Genomic DNA, 16,729 nt, shown 5'->3' on the forward strand with positions numbered 1-16,729 from the left:
AACTAGAATCACATAGCTTATCCAGCTCTAGAAACCACAGATAGGATTCCATCCCCAGCTTTTAATAGTTAGCATTTCTTGATTATAACTGCTAAAACCCTGGAGAAGGCAAACAGTCATCCAAAAATCCCTTAGCCTAATTAGAATATTCCCTGTCCCTTCCCCACTTTCTTCAAATAGAGTAACCTGAATAACTTTTATAGAGGGACAATGCTTTGGGGCAGGGTTGATCTTCTATTCTTAAATCCTTACATATCCCATAATTTTCTGTAATAACCAACATTACCAGAATCTAGACTGATAAACTCCTGAAGCTTTGTTACCATATCATTCTGGGAAAAGATTAACTATTTAGTTTCCCCTATACTGGCATATCTTGGTAACCACATTATGTACTTTAGGATTAACCTGACTCTCTAACAACCTCTTTTTTTTAATTAAAATAGCATTTCTTTTCTATGATAATATTCATTGTCTCTTTCCTGTTTCTTTTTATTTCAAAATAAGGTCCCTTTGAACATTTATTTTACTAATTCTTCCTGAAGTAATTTTCTCTCTCTCTTAGTCCTTTTCTAAAAGAGAGTGGGGGAAGAACATTCTAGCACCACAGAATCATGGAGAACTGGGAAGAGAAGGTAACATAAACAAGGAAGGGGGGGGCTTTCTCATAATGATAGAATAACAGGGTGAGTAGTTTGGCCTCCATAATCCATTCCTTTTTAATCAAAATAAAAATCCCTCTTTAAGTGCTCAAAGGACAACCTAGGAGTAAGGAGGGAGGGATCATATTATCTGTTGTAACACAGGCAGAAAGCAGGCTCAAGGGAAGAGTCAGAGAGTGAGATAAGATACTGCCTAAAAATCCAAAACAAAATGAGGCTACCCAAGAAACTCATTAGGGGAACTTGCCAACTCCTCTTTTCCGTTTAACAAATCACACAAGTAAATAGACATTCTAAACACAGATCACACAAAATGCAACAGAATTTTCCAAACTGAATTTCAAAACACAGGCCAATGGCAAATTCCTGACATCTCAGGGATGCAGAGAAGGCTCTCCCTCCAAAAGACTGATCAAATTCATTACAATACTTAATCATTTTCTTCTTACTTTTCCTTAATATTTTAGTCTTATTTACCTGATTTGCCATGGGGGAAGGCTTAGGACAGGTCCTTCCCATTTTAAATATTGACAGAGACCTCTCAGGATCAAGTGCCCTTAGATCCAAGTCTCTTATGCCCAAACTGGAAGGGGTCACACCCAACCCTCAGTCACCCAAATGGACCCTCCAGGAATCTATTGCCCTCAGATGCCAAGGTCTAGGCTTACCATCCTTTGGGTCTCTATGCATAGAGGTTTAAAGACTGTTTTTTTGTACTCACTGATGTCAGGTTCCTGCTGCAGATTTGCTGTTCTCTTCCTACCCTTTCTCTGCTTCAGTTCATTTGCACAGAAGGGAAGGCTTCCCAGAAAATGACAAACTGCCAGAATTTTGTGGCAGTAGCTCTGTTTCACCAAGGTCTGAGAAGCCGAGGTCCCCAATGGGCCTATTATCCCTGACGAGCCCCCAAACTGTGTGGGACAAATGCCACTTAAATAAATTTCAGAGATCTCTCAAGGTATGAAGAGAAGGCTTTATTCGTTTCTCGAGATGGGCCACAATCAGTTAGAGAGATTGAGGCAAAAGTAAAAGGTTCAAGAATCACATTTATCCTAACTCGATTCTCCCCCTCCACTGACCCACCCTCGTTAATGAGGAATGTGGTCTTAAAATCTAAACACAAAAAACACCCTAGGGAAAGGGGCATAGAATTCAAACAAAGCAAACTAATCTAGGGAAAAGAACATAAAATTCAAACCGAAACCAGATTATCTCTTTAGTCCCAGGAATTGAATGATTCTCCAGACATCAACAGATAATATGAAGTCAATTGACTCTTCAACAATATCCCAGAAGTTTGCTTTGTCAAGGGAGGAGGGGCACATAGTTAACCAATTTCAATCTATAATATTTTACTGAAGAAATCTTAAAACTTTATCCCACACAAGGCTAAAAGAAATGAAGCAGCAGGGTTAAGACTAACATTTGAAATGCTCTCTAGCACTGGTCCACGGGCAGAAGTAAATAATCAAATTGGGTATAGTTTATAGGCACATGAACAGGCATGGTTAAAATTGCCTGAAAAAGAAGGAGGCAATGGGAGTGAGAGATCAGACATCTCATTTGCTCATGGCCTGCTTATCTAGATCTTGAAGTTAACTGAGAGAAGAATTAAGAAAAAGCAGTAGATAAGAGAGAGAATTGTTTCATGAAAACTTGATAAAATAAAATGCTAAATTTTCAAAAATGCTGTTTAATTTCAAAAAGACAAGATAATCAGGTTCATTTTAAAATACATAATTTAACTAATTTAATTATTACAAGAAATAATAGGATGATTAAGGATTTAAAAAAGAAAGACTACCCTCCTAGAAAAGATTTAGGGCTGTTGATGTTATTTGATTTACTCCAAGCTGATAGGGGACAGGGAATATTCCAATTAGGCTGAGGGATTTTTGAGTGACTGCCTTCTAAAAAGTTATAGTTATTTATAGTTAAAATCAAAATGTGTTAGATATCAAAACCTTTGAATGGAAAAATGTATTGTGAAAAATAGCAGGTTCTCTGCATTTTTTCTCTGGTTTCTTGGAAGATTTGTCAGCTTTGGTGGTGTTATCCTGTTGTTTTTTGTTTTTGTGTAATGTTTGAATGGACCCTCTAGTGTGAGAGCAGAGTGGGGTTTCCCCAGATTTGGGGGGTCTTTCTGCTTCTAAATGCTCTGACTCCATTTATGTGTCTATATATGTTTGCTTTAAAATGCAAGCAGAGAGGAGCTCTCAGTTGTCTCTCAGGCCTGCTGTTCTCTGTGTTCTGATTGGCCAATCTTCTTTCCATTCTCTCTTTTCAAAATTGGATCATCTTTTTCTCCAAAACTCATGATTGGCGCCAAAACAGGAGATTTTCCTGAGAATCATGTTGTTTTTGAAGGAGAAGGGGTTCTATTAGTTTCTCTTATTTTCTAGTGTCTCTTTTCTGGTCTGATAGGCTAATAGAATTTTATTTACTGATTTGGCAAATTATACTTATAAGGGACCTAGGAGAAACTGATATTGTCCCTAAAATTATTTTTGGACTTCTCTTAATTAGCATGATAATATATATATATACATATAAAATAAAAAAATTGGGGTGAGCAAGGAATGATAAACAGTAAAAGTGAATGATAAAGAGTAAAGGTAAATAATTAGTGCATACTACCTTGATATCTCAAAATGTGAGGAATCTCCAATTCCCAGAACATCATCTTGTCAGTGAGGACAGAAAGTTCTTTTAAGTTAGAACATTGAGAAGTTAGAATAGCAATGATACAGATAAGAAGGATTTACAAACTTTCATATTTTGAAAAGGAAAATAATTTAAGGCAATTTTGAGTATGAGTTTGTAATTTAAGATTATTAAGAGAACTTTAAAGAAAATCTTATAATCATAAAAAGGGATTTTAGAAACATCTAGTCTCAAGAAATTTTTATGTATTACAGAATTTTAGGGAGTAAAGGGAATATACATTAAACTGAAATGTGTTGGGGGCAGCTAGGTGGCATAGTGGATAAAGCACCAGCCTTGGAGTCAGTAGTACCTGGGTTCAAATCCAGTCTCAGACACTTAATAATTACAAGTGGCAAGCCACTTAACCCCATTTGCCTTGCAAAAATCTAAAAACAAAATTGAAATGTGGTATGTATAATTAGTAAACTTTGTATAAGAACAGATTAGACAATTTTTTGAAATTTTAATATTGTGTTATAATAACAATGGATGAATTAAAGTATAATCCATCACCTTTGTAAAGATTTGTTATAAGAAAACTGGGGAATACCTTGCCAACAAGGTTATATTTCTCAAAGTTTTTTGACTCAAGAGATTGTGAAAAACTGTGCTCTTGCATCTAATGTTTCTTAAAAGGGAATATTTATATATAAGATCAAAGCAATTTATTTAATGTTATTTAAGAAGAAGAAATTATATATGTATCCTGTAACCCTGGCTTTGATAAAAGTTTTACATTGATTTTTTTGAAATTATTATATATAAAACTAAATTCATAGAGAATCTTATTTTCTTTTTGAAATAGGAGTGTATTTGAACAAGAGGTAAATAAGCTTATAAAACAGATGTGAAAGAAATTTATGTGTAACATTTAGTTATAAGGTTAACTTTAAGAGAATGAGATTCAGCATGGAAACATTATGCTGCATGTAGGATAAGAATTTAATGTTTAATTTTAAAAAAGCAAAAATGGTAACTTTAGAAGAAGGTTGTATAAGAAATTGGGAATTTATAGCTTAACTGCAATTATTTCCAATAATGCTGAATAAATGTGAGAGGCTTTGAAAAATGATTGGGAGATTGAAAATTATGTAACCCATAGTTAGGGAATTTACTGATGAGCAAGATGTTGAAAAATTATATGATCTAGTTTTATCAACATAAGCTATTTTACTGTAATGATGTCAAAGCCTGGAGTTAATGATTGATTGCTCTGTAGAGGTAATAAGGGAAAATATCTGAAGTTATGACACTCTAGGTTTCCTAAAATTTTTAAACAATATGATGGACCTTATTCTAGACCTGTAGGTCCAAGCATAAATGCAATTTAAAAAATATTTTTTAATCAAAAAAAAGAATGAATTATATACCCAATTAATGTTATTAATAGAACAGCCACAAACTCTTAACATTTTACAGATAGTAAATAGTTATCATGTGGTCAGATATATAGAAACAGCTTTTATTAAATATGACACTGATGAAAAATTATATCAAGTCTTTAAAGAGTTACAAGAAGTTATAAGAGATAGATATATAAGCCTTTTTGAATATATACATTCCCACACTGAATTGCCTGGACCCATATATGAAGGCAATCATATGGCTGATCAATTAACCCTTCCACTTCTTATAAGCTTAGTACAACAGCAAGCTAGGCAGTGTCACAAAAAGTTTCACTAGACTGCCTCTTTATTAAGGAAAGAATTTAAAATCATCAGAGAACATGCAAGGAATATAATAAAATACTGTCAACTATGATTCCATATTTACCTAAACCTCCAAACTATTATAAGAATCCTAGAAGCCAAGTTCCTAATGAATTGTGGTAGATATATGTGACTCTTATACATCTTTTGAAAAAATGAAATTCATTCATGTTACTGTGGATATATTTGCTTCACATTCAATGGCAACAACACAAGGTTCAGAGGCTACACAAGGTATGATTGATCATTTATTCCATTGTTTTGCTATTGCAGGGATACGAAAATCCATAAAAACAGATAATGGCCCTGTATATATACTTCTATGACATTTAAACAATTCTTCCTATATTACAATATAAAACATATTACAGGTATTCCCTATAACCCCACTGGTCAAGCTTTAGTATAAAGAAAACAAAGATCTTAAGAGATTTCTGGAAGTACAAAAGAAGGGGGAATATATAAGGGACAAAGGGGAAACAAGGGAGAGTAAATCTCGCATTATACCATGAAATTTTTAACATTGAATGATAAACAATTAACACCTTTTTTTTAAAGATATGTAATGTGAAGAGAAGGGCTTGGTTACATGGAAGGATCCTAAGACATCAACAATGAAAATGACTGGATCCATTATTAACCTGGGGTCGAGGATATGCTTCTGTTTTGTCCACAGATGGAGAAACTCTGGGTACCAGAAAGAAACATCAGACCATGCAGACCAGATGAATCAAGTAATACAGAAAATGAATAATTTACACTTAAGAAATCAAAAAGGAAAAGATGAGAGGAGAACACATCATGGACTTATGGGACAATTTATGACTCATGAACAATTTGGGAACTGTAAAAGGAACTGAATATCGAACTTAAGTTCAAAACCCTCCATGGGTCACTGCTCTACAATGGAGAGAGAGTATGGCTGAAATTGTATTAATTGGGGAAGATGCAGATTATTTAGGATATAACAAAGTTCCTACTGGAGATATCAAAGAAGAGAAGCTGAGAAGAAAACTTAGGCATAATTTCACCAATATGTTTTTGTAAAATGTGTATGGTTGAACCATGTGTTAAATTAAGTAAAATTAAACATTCAACTCATCCAAATTTTTTATAAAATGGGAACATTTAGGACTTTAGAATATCAGGAATTCCATTTGTAGAAAGTATTGAAGGAAGAAAGATAATTCCTACAGAATTTCTTTGTTTAAATTTACATGCTTGGAATTTCAAAAATGAATGTTTTTCACCCTGCGTTGCCTGTCATACTCCAAATGGAAGAATTTATGATCATTCTATTTTGCTACAGGTGGGGAATTCTCCTGATAGAGTTGTTCCATGGGGTATACCAGGCCATATTAAACCAATTATATACCCAGAAATAGGGTTAGCTAATTCAGAGATATGGAAGGCTATGACAGCTACAGATGAGATAAAGTATATATGTTGGACAAAATATCTTATGCAGAAAAGAAATTGTCTGTGACTGCGTGCACAGGACCAGATATTGCCTTCATGATAGGATCTTTCAAAGATTTCAATATTTTCAGAGGAAAAAAAGGTGGATATAATGTTAGCTGTTACAACTGCACTATTCAAGCATGTATAAATAAGGAAGTGGATGATGATGATGTTGTTTTCGTGATAGGAAAACCAAAATTTGCTATAATACACACCAAGGTAGAAGGCTGGTATATGTCTCCTACTGATGAGTTCTTAGAAAAAACATTAAAGAGAATTAGGCAGAAGAGATGTGTTAGTTGCATTGTGTATCGTAGCAGCCATTATAGCAACTACGTCGGTGACTATTTCTGTACAAGTAGGGAATAAAGAAAAAACTGGAAGCTAAATATATTCTAGAATTATCAGAAGATGCTCAGGAGAGAATTAATAAAGAGCTTTATCATTTGATTATTGCATTACAAACCTCTGTAATGAACACAAGGGACATTTGCAATGTGATTATAGATTTTCTGCTATTTGTGTTACTCCTTTAAAATATAATACTTCATTTATTCCATGGGATAACATAAAAAGTTTATTTGAATGGAATATGGTATAATGATTCTATAACTGTGGATATGACATATGCATATGCATAAAATTGTTAATGATATTACATTGGCACCTAGAATGGAAATAGACTCAGGCATTGGTAATTTGTTTAACTTTGTTAATATGTTTCATCCTTTTCATTTTATGAACCTATTAGTGAGCATGCTTCCTGGTATCTTTGCATTATTATTGATATTGTATATTATACCCATTTGTATTAAATTCCTTTTGTCATTGGGACAAAACATAGATGTCCTAGCACACCACCTAAAGCTTCAGCATGCCTAAGAAGGGGGAATCTGTAGAGGGCAAGCCCCAGGGAGTGATACTCACCTATCCTTGGTGATTTTCTTCATCAAAGGTATATATGGATTATTGCTCATTATATGGATCCGTTGGCTCACCAGTGAATCCTGACCTAGGATAATCTGTGGCTCCAGGATGGTTGGGTTGTAAAAGGTTTCTTTAATAGAGAAACATGCATTTTTCTAAGAACAAATATTGTAAATTTACCCAGGAACTTATAAAACTGGGTCTCTTTTAGCCGTTCATTCCTGAGATAAGTTTCTGCTATAAAAAGTCTGAGTTTCCAAGAAGTAGATTTTTCACTTCCCAACCTTTCATGTTTGAATATGTTTGTCTACCTGACCTGACTCTCAGAAATTCATGTCCAGACTCACACCAGAGCTATTGCGGCGGGTAATATATGCAGAACCAAAATGTAAATTCTCAGCAATAAAACCATAAGACTGAATCCATTAGATTTTCTGTAATGGATTAAATTGCCCTGGAATTTTTCAGCATTTGGTAATCTGGCTCGTCTGGGCCAACTTTTCCAATTTCAACTTCCTATGATTTATTAAAAATAGAAAAGATCTTAAAACCTGCCATCATTTGTAGGAAAAATCTCAAATTCCATTGTCCTTCCTAGATACAGAGGGAGCCTACTAGATCTTGGGGATGTATCCGTATGATGGTTTAACTAAACTCCATTTAGTTAATTAGTTTTATCTTGCTAAAAATCTATAGTAGAAAAGGTAGGAAAGCCTTGGGCTGTTCAGTGGAATTAGAACCATTAAGAACAATTCAAGTTAGTAGGCTTTCCTCTTCCACCCGGCTTGGCCTTTCTTATTCCAATCTGCCTCAACCCAGCCCTCTTATTCCCTATCCCCCCAAAACCAAGTTTCCCCTTCTAAAGTTAGCTAATCTTTTGGTATGTTCTCAGTGAGAGCTAGCAGATGAAAAGATCTAAGATGAAAATTTCTTACCTATGTAACAGACTTTCCAGAGAATACAAATGAAAGGATAGAGCACTGGCCCTGGAATCAGAAACCTGGGGGTTTGAATCCAGCTTCAGATAATTGACACCTGCTAGTCATGTGATCTTGTCTCCAGTTGTCCTGATCCGTGTCTACCCATTGGACCCAGATGGCTCTAGAGGAGAAAGTGGGGCAGGTGACTTAAAACAGCCTCACTCACATCCAATTCATATGCTTGTCATGGCATCACCTCCCTCATGTCATGGACTTCTTTGAGAACCAAGGACAAATATCACCAACTAACTTTGGTCTGCATTCTCCCCCAACTTCCATACTAAAGCTGAACATACTTTAATTTGTGCTCTCTGGAATGTCTATTCCTAAGGTGACAAATTTGTTTTCATCTTAGATCTCTTCTTTTTACAGTCCTGGGTCTCACTGAGCCCTAAATCCCTGCTGATGACCCAGCTTCCCTGGGCTATCCTTTCTAACTCTACTTTTACTTCCTATCCCCACCTAACTCTTTGGTTTTTTTAGGTTTTTGCAAGGCAAATGGGGTTAAGTGGCTTGCCCAAGGCCACACGGCTAGGTAATTATTAAGTGTCTGAGACCGGATTTGAACCCAGGTACTCCTGACTCCAGGGCCTGTCCTTTATCCACTACTCCCCCCACCTAACTCTTAACACCTGGTCCAAGTTGGTAGATGGAATTTTCCTTGTTCCCCCTTCCCAGGTTCTTTCTCTACCAATGGGATTCAGTAACCTGATTGAGTTTCAGTCAGAATTGTAGTAGTTATTGTCTGCTGATCGCCAAGATAATTTTTTCAGCAAGTGTTGTACAGGATCAGTCTTTCTCCTTACAAATTCCTGTTCTTATACTAGGGTACTTTCAACATACTCCTTCAAATACCCTAACCTCCCAGTTCTCCTCTTCTCTACACCACTTCAGATACACAAACACACACACACACGCACACACACACACACACACACACACACACAAAACATGGTCATGGCCTTGATCTTATCATCCTTCACAACTGTATCACTTCTGTGCTCATAACCTCTAATCTGATATCTTTTTTTTGCATTTTACATATTTTTAATTATGTTTACAAATTGGTACTTTTTGGCATGAGTAAATAGGATTAAGGGAAAGAGATGCATAAAAGATAACTTTTATAAACTGTTCATCAGATTTGGAAGGGCTTTTTTTCCTGTGTTTTCTTGTGTCTTGTTTTTTCTTCTCCTGATGAGGATAATATAGTCCTTAGCCAGTCAAATACAGTTGTCCTAGCTCTCTGGACTGCCAATAGGAGCAGCTTCCATCAAGGTTGTTCTTCTCATAATGATGTGTACATTCTACTTAGAGAGGTAATGAATATATATTTGGCAATTAAGAGCACATTGGTAAGTTTACATAAAGCAGTTTCAGTTGAATAATGAAATTAGAATCCTTCAAAAGGTTTGGAAGAGAGTGAGAAGGGAAGAAGTGAAGCCAGAGTCTATAGACAGCTTTCTATATTAGTAATAGCTGAGAAAGAGAGGAAGGACACAGGAAAAGAAATGGTCTTGGACCACCTTGGGTTAATAATTATCTCCAAGAACATTGGAGTATTCCAATTCTCTCTAGCCAAAAAGACATCAGAACCCTCTCCAATTCACAAGCCTGAATACATCTATCTCAGGAGAACTGCTTATTCACTAAGGTTAAGAAATAACGTGTAGTGGCGGCTAGGTGGTGCAGTGGATAGAGCACTGGCCTTAGAGTCAGGAGTACCTGGGTTCAAATCCGGTCTCAGACACTTAATAATTACCTAGCCGTGTGGCCTTGGGCAAGCCACTTAACCCCATTGCCTTGCAAAAAAAAAACTAAAAAAATAAAAAGAAAGAAAGAACATGTGCAAAAGAAGTATCCTAAATCCAGTCTCAAGAGTTGCCCAGGCAAAACTTGTCCTTTAGCTGTCATGCTCTTTAGTCCATAGATCTGATAGAATCTACAACCAGAAGGCAAGAAAAGTACTGAGGGTAGAGTCACTTCCTTTTAATCTCCATTGAATTATTGGACCTTCAAGCACAGTGACCAATAAAGAATCCATTTCATCACCTCAAAGCACTAGTCTTCCTCAGCTTTGAGATACCACATGCTGTCTGCAATTTCTCCCAGAGCTGGGTTGTATTTGTGGATGGCCAAAAGGACCACTCTGTACATGCCCTGTTCAAACCCTGTTATAATGCAGTAGACATATTGGACTGTAAGACATGGGGAATGTGAAAGATTCAGAGACATCAGGGAATTCTATTGTGAACTGATAGAAAGCAAAATGAACAAGAACAAAAATAATGTCCAAAAAAAAATTTGGAAAAAAATCAGAATGTGAAGAGAACACTAGAAAACTAATAACAAAGCATGGTTCCAACCTTTTGTGAGGTAATATACTAGAGCTGTTGCAAGAAGCATGCATTTATAGCTATAGTCAATATGTTTGGTTTCTACTGGTCTCAATCCATAAGGATGGGATGTGTTGGTGGGTAATGAGAATGACTTTTTCCAAAGAAAAAAGACTAAATAAAATTATCCCCAAATAGATGGAATAAAGCAAAGTACATTCACAGATGAAACTAATGGATAGACAAATAGACAGGGAATGAAATAAATCTGCCAATGTTTATTAATCAACTTTGATGTTGAATGAAAAATGAAGTACTACTCATGGACCTTTATGCCCCAGTCAATGATAAGTTAAATGAATTAAAGGAAGAGCAACTTATCTTGATCAAAATATATAGTGAAGAAATTCTCTTCAGAAGGGAACAAAGACTAAAAAGAAGTTGTGTTGTGATTGTGTTAAATTTATTATACAATTACATCAGAAAATATGAAGTTTTCAGATGAGGTTATTAATGGTAGCCATATTCCAAAAATGTTCTAACTCACTATTACTTGAGAAATATAAATTAGAAAAATTCTGAGATACTGCCTTATACCTATTGTATTGACTAATAGGATGAGGGAAAATTGACAAATGTTGGAGGGGATATTGGGAATATGAGACATTACTGCATTGTTGGAGGAGTTGTGAAATGATTCAACAAGACTATAGAGCAATTTGCTCATGCATATCCTTTGATTTATCAATGTCACTACCTGGTCTATATTCCAGAAGATATGTAAGGATATGTAAAGCAGCTCTTTAATGAAAGCAAAGAACTGGAAATTGAGAATGCTAATCAGTTGGAGAATGGCTGAGTTAATTGTGATTATGATGGAATATTATTCTGCTATAAGAAATGATGAGCAGAATTCTCTCAGTAAAATCTGGAAAGACTTACATGAACAGATGCAATGGAGCTATACTGTATACCAAGTAACAGCAATATTGCAGGATAATCAGCTGTGAATAACTTACCTTTACTCAACAATGCTGTGACTCAAGACAACTCTGAAAGACATGATTAAAGAATACTATCCATCTCCAAAAACAGAGTTGATGGTGTCTGAATAGAGATGGAAGCACACCTTTTTTATACTTTATTTTTTTAAGGTTTCTCTTGGGGGGGAGGGGCTGTTTACTTTTACATCATCATTGTTATGGTAATGTTTTGCATAACTACACAATTTTTTGGAGATCAGGACACAACAAAAATATGCATGTGACATATTTATGTACAAAGTGATTGGGACAGATGAGACAATTATACAGGGTGCTCAGCAATTCTCCCCTTCCACATGGGGTCTAGGAAGAGACCATAAGGAAATAGAGCAAGAAACACAAAAATAATTATATACAATTACAAGTGAGAGCCAGGGAGACTGTGGCCCTGTCCCTCCCACACCCTATCTACACGAGTGGCAAGAAACCTGACTGACTAAGCAGGAGGGAAGTATATATACACATAGGATATATATATATACATATATATGTATATATATATATGTATCTATATATATATATATATGCACACATTATAAAGTTAATCAGTCATTCATTGAGTGAACTGATTATCAGGATTTATATAATAAAAAGGAAAGTAGGGAGCAACATTCACCTTGACCCTCTCCAATAAGTAACAGCAATGAGGCCTAACCTGCTCAGACAATTCTATTCAGGTCAAGGCCTTTTTTGTTCCTCCTTGACCACGTGTAACCCCTTCCCTTGACTTGTTTATGAATGTGCTCCAAGATATGCCAACCCTCTTTGCTGTTTAGTAGCTAGGAGTCCTGATCCCCAAGGAAACAGTTTTCTAGCACTTCCCTAAACTGCCCACTTCCCCCAGCCTCCTCTAAGGTAAGACTGGCTGCTCCACATTTGTGGTCCCACTGCCACTCTTTGCGCTTTGAAGATGGATCCTTTAATTCTGTTCCTATTACAACTCCCTAAAAATACATGCAAAACTTGGGACATCATGTATTTAAGATGAGCAGGCTCCCACTTGCCCAGGGACCATACCCTCAGTTACTTTTTTAGGCCTCGAGCTAATGATGGGGAGGAAAGATGAGGAGTCAGAGACAAACCTCCATAATTGGCTTCTCAATCATTTTCCCTGGTCCTAACATCTGAGGGCCTCATCCCTGTAGAACACCCCCAAAATTTCCCTTTCTAATCTCTATATGGAACCCTTAATGGAATCAACCTGGGACTCTGCCCTGGCTGAAATCCATCAGCAGCTGCTGAACTGCAGAATCTTCCATTCCAGGTCACATGATCAACAGCAAAAAGATTTCCAAGCAGAAACTCGGAGAACTAGAAGCAACTGGCTAGTCCAACTCCTGCAGGGGAAAGGAAAAAAGAAATGGAGGAATTGAAAGCGGTTAAATAACCTGTTCAAGGTCACACTGCTACTTTGTGACCAAACTGGTAAAGGAACTCAAGCAAGGGATCCTTCCAAATGACACCAGCCCACTGCCTTATGAAAAAAGAGCCAAGCCAGCCTCAAGGGAGGATGTCCGGAGGAGGATGATCAGGCAGGCTTTTAAAAGTTTTGCACAGGTAAATGAGCTTATTCCCTCTCTTGAGGATCCTCTATCTGCCTTGGTAAAAGAAAGGTTAAGAGCCCAAAGGATACATTTCATCCAGACCTCTACTCCTCCACCAGGGACTCATCCTTATCACAAAGGATCTCCAACTCATTCGGTTCTACCTTTTCTCAAAGGAAGGAGGGCACTACTGCGTTTCCCACTCAACTTATAAGCGATAATAAGTTATACCATCATCTAATATTTCTAAGATTTCCAAGGCTGTAGGTGATACCCTGAAAATCTTCCTTGTTAACAAAAAGTCATGAATTGGGATGAGAGCCTCTCTCTGACCCACCTGCCCTCTTCCTCAGAAGCCTCCAGCTACCAACAGTAGGTCCAAAGTCATCTCATGGTTTGCTTGCTCCCTTTTGTTTAGATTATTGTGAAGATCTGAATGACTAATTGCTCAGCCCAGCCCAGCCGATGATACAGAAGTCCAATGATGGAGGAGGAGAAGGGGAGGGTCACAGGTTACCCCACACGCTTGCTGGTGACAAGAGAGGACTTTCTTTGGAGCAGGTCCTGTGGTGTAGAGATGTGGTCGCCTGTCACCAAGTACTTATCTGGTCCTGCACTTAGCAGATGTTTGTTCTTCATCTTGGCTTTGGCCATGTTGTAGTCTCCTGAGTCAAAGTACTCCTGCCACTTCTGGAGTGTCTTCATGAGGAAGTCCGGACCCCCATGCTTTTGTCCTAGGCTTGGGTATTTGGCCTTTAGCTTTACCTCCTCAGCTCTCTCAGGTAGAATACCATCCTTCTCCTGGGTGTCCTGCTTCTCTTCTCCAGTCTCCTCTGAGGGGTTTTCAGCCTCCTGTTTCTGGGACATGGCAGAGCCGGGAAGATGGGAATACTGGGTGCACAGGGCAGTAAAAGCAATAGGGAAGGGGGAGGAAAGTAGGGAGTAGCTGTGTCTGCCTGCCTGGTTCCTGTTGACTAGGGTAGCTCAGTCCAGGACTATACATTTTTAACCTCTATCAAATAACTTGCTTTCTCAATGAGGAGTAGGGTAGGAAGAAGGGAGAGAATTCAGAACTTAAAATGCAAAAAAATTATTGGCAAAAGATTTTACATGTGACCAAAAAAATAAACAATTTTAAAATCCCCATTATAAAGTTAAACAAAAAAAATAGCATACATTATTTTATATCAACTCTTCCTTTGTATTTTTCCTTGTTATTCAACATAATCTTCTTTGTTGAATTAGTAAGTAAAAAGAAAAAGGTTAAAAGTTTGAAAAAAGAGAAAGGCATGTGGGCTAGTAGTTACTGATATTTATTTCATCACATTTGTGGGGATTGAGATTACAGGCTCAGAGATTTAGGGTTGGAAGGGACCTCGGAGGACAATCAGTCCAAGTCCTCATTTTACAGATAAGGAAACTGAGTTCCAGAGGTCAGATTTTTTTTCCATGTTCTTTAGGTCTTTTCCTTTTCCTGAGATTTCCATGATAGTGTCACTTCCTCCCTAGCACCCCATTTCACCCCAGCAAGGTAGTGGGACATAGTAGAAGGGGTACTGAAATCAGAGAACCTTGGTTTCAATCTGGGTTCTACTCCTTATAGTCTGTGTAATCTTGGGTTCAAATGTAAAATGAAAGGAATAGATGGGTGACTTCTAAGGTGACTCTGGATTTAAACTGATGGACCTATACATTTTATTTTTATCACTATTTTAAGAGCAATACAGTCAAAAAGATCAAGGACTTTGGAGTCAGAGAATATAGGTTTCACTTCCCTCTCTGTCATTTCGAACTTCTCCAAACTTTAGTTTTTTCATTTACAAAATCTGATATTTGAACTGGATGACCTGGTCCAGATCAAATCATGGAAAATTAAGAGTTGACTATGACCTAGTAACTACTACAATGGCTAGAGGCCCACCAAAGAATGCAAACTCCAACAAACTATTGAGAGGAAGAATTACACAAAGGCAGCAGTAGACTGAAGTAAGCTCCTGGCTATTTTTAAATTTTTCTTGTGAGCCTTTCCACTTCTATAGTCTGAAACCACCAAATATCAGGGCTCAATTCATTGTTTTATTAATTTCTAGATTTAAGAAAGTATTCATATTGTGGATTACACCAAAAAGGGGTGTACATACTTAAAACTTACCCAAAAATACTAACATTGTTAAGCATTTACCAACATACTCCTGTGTAGTTCTGGTTATATTGTTTGAGCTCAGCACTTCAGTGTAAGGCTCAGGGAATAAAGGTCTCAACATGTTAGAGGACTATAAGCTAATAAGAACAGTAAGAAGAGCTGATATTTCCAGACTACTTTAAGGTTTGCATAGTGAGTTGCCCTCATTTGAGCTCATAACAAGTATGACTAAATCACTCAAAACCAACTCAAATTTCTTGCTCTTCAAAATGCACTAAAAGTGGACTATGTTTCTTCAATACTCCAAGCATTCCTAACTATCCCAATTACATAGATTGGATGGATGGATGATGGATGGCTAGATGGATAGATATAGATTTCATTAAATGATCTATATGCCAGACATTAAGCACATAGAAGGAACTTAGAGGGCCCACACATACACTATTACAAATGAGTTTATTATAATTATATATATATATATATATATATATATATATATATGTTCTAGATGTTTTTAATGGGGGATTTTTAATGTGGTTGCTTTCCTTTGAAATTTCATGTATTTTATGCAATATATTTAAAAAATATTATTTGGCAAAGTCCATGAATTCATCAGACTGCCAAATGAGTGCAGGATTAAAAGGATTGAAAACTGCTGATCTAAGGATCAAAATACCTAGTAAATCCAGCATTCCTTACCCCCACCCCTACACACATCTAAAACAGAAAATCATCAATATCCATAAACATAAGGCACCTTGACATCCCATTTTATTACTTTGCCCCTAACTGCATCCCATTCTGCAGTTTCTTTTAGGATATTGAGTTGTTTCCTTTAAGACCAGTACTTAGTGACATCCACTGACAGTCCCCTTTACCATCAGTCACCATTTAGGCTTGAAGAGGCAGCCGAGCCTTCAAAGTGAGCAAAAGAAAATCCCATTTTTTTTTTCCTTTTGTGTGTCTCATGCCCAACTTGTTTCCTTGGTGGAGCTGAAGTGGTTTGCCATTTCTTTCTCCAATTCATTTTACAGATAAGGAAACTGGAGAAAACAGGGTTAAGTAACTTGCCCAGAGTCACACAGTGCTTGAGGCTAGATTTGAACTCAGGAAGATGAGTCTTCTTGTCTACAGGTCAGGCACCTTTTTTTTTAGTCTCATTTTTTTTAAAGTCTCCTTTTAATTAAAAAAAATAACTAAAATGAACTCTTGCAT

At 36.7% G+C, this 16,729-nt stretch overlaps 1 pseudogene; it reads right to left on the minus strand.

The window, feature by feature from the left end:
* Positions 1 to 13,881: 13,881 nt before the first annotated feature.
* On the minus strand, positions 13,882 to 14,258 carry LOC141519449 (alpha-endosulfine pseudogene; annotated as a pseudogene).
* Positions 14,259 to 16,729: the final 2,471 nt, after the last annotated feature.

This window comes from Macrotis lagotis, chromosome 1 (genome assembly GCF_037893015.1).
Source record: "Macrotis lagotis isolate mMagLag1 chromosome 1, bilby.v1.9.chrom.fasta, whole genome shotgun sequence".
Classification (NCBI taxonomy): domain Eukaryota; kingdom Metazoa; phylum Chordata; class Mammalia; order Peramelemorphia; family Peramelidae; genus Macrotis; species Macrotis lagotis.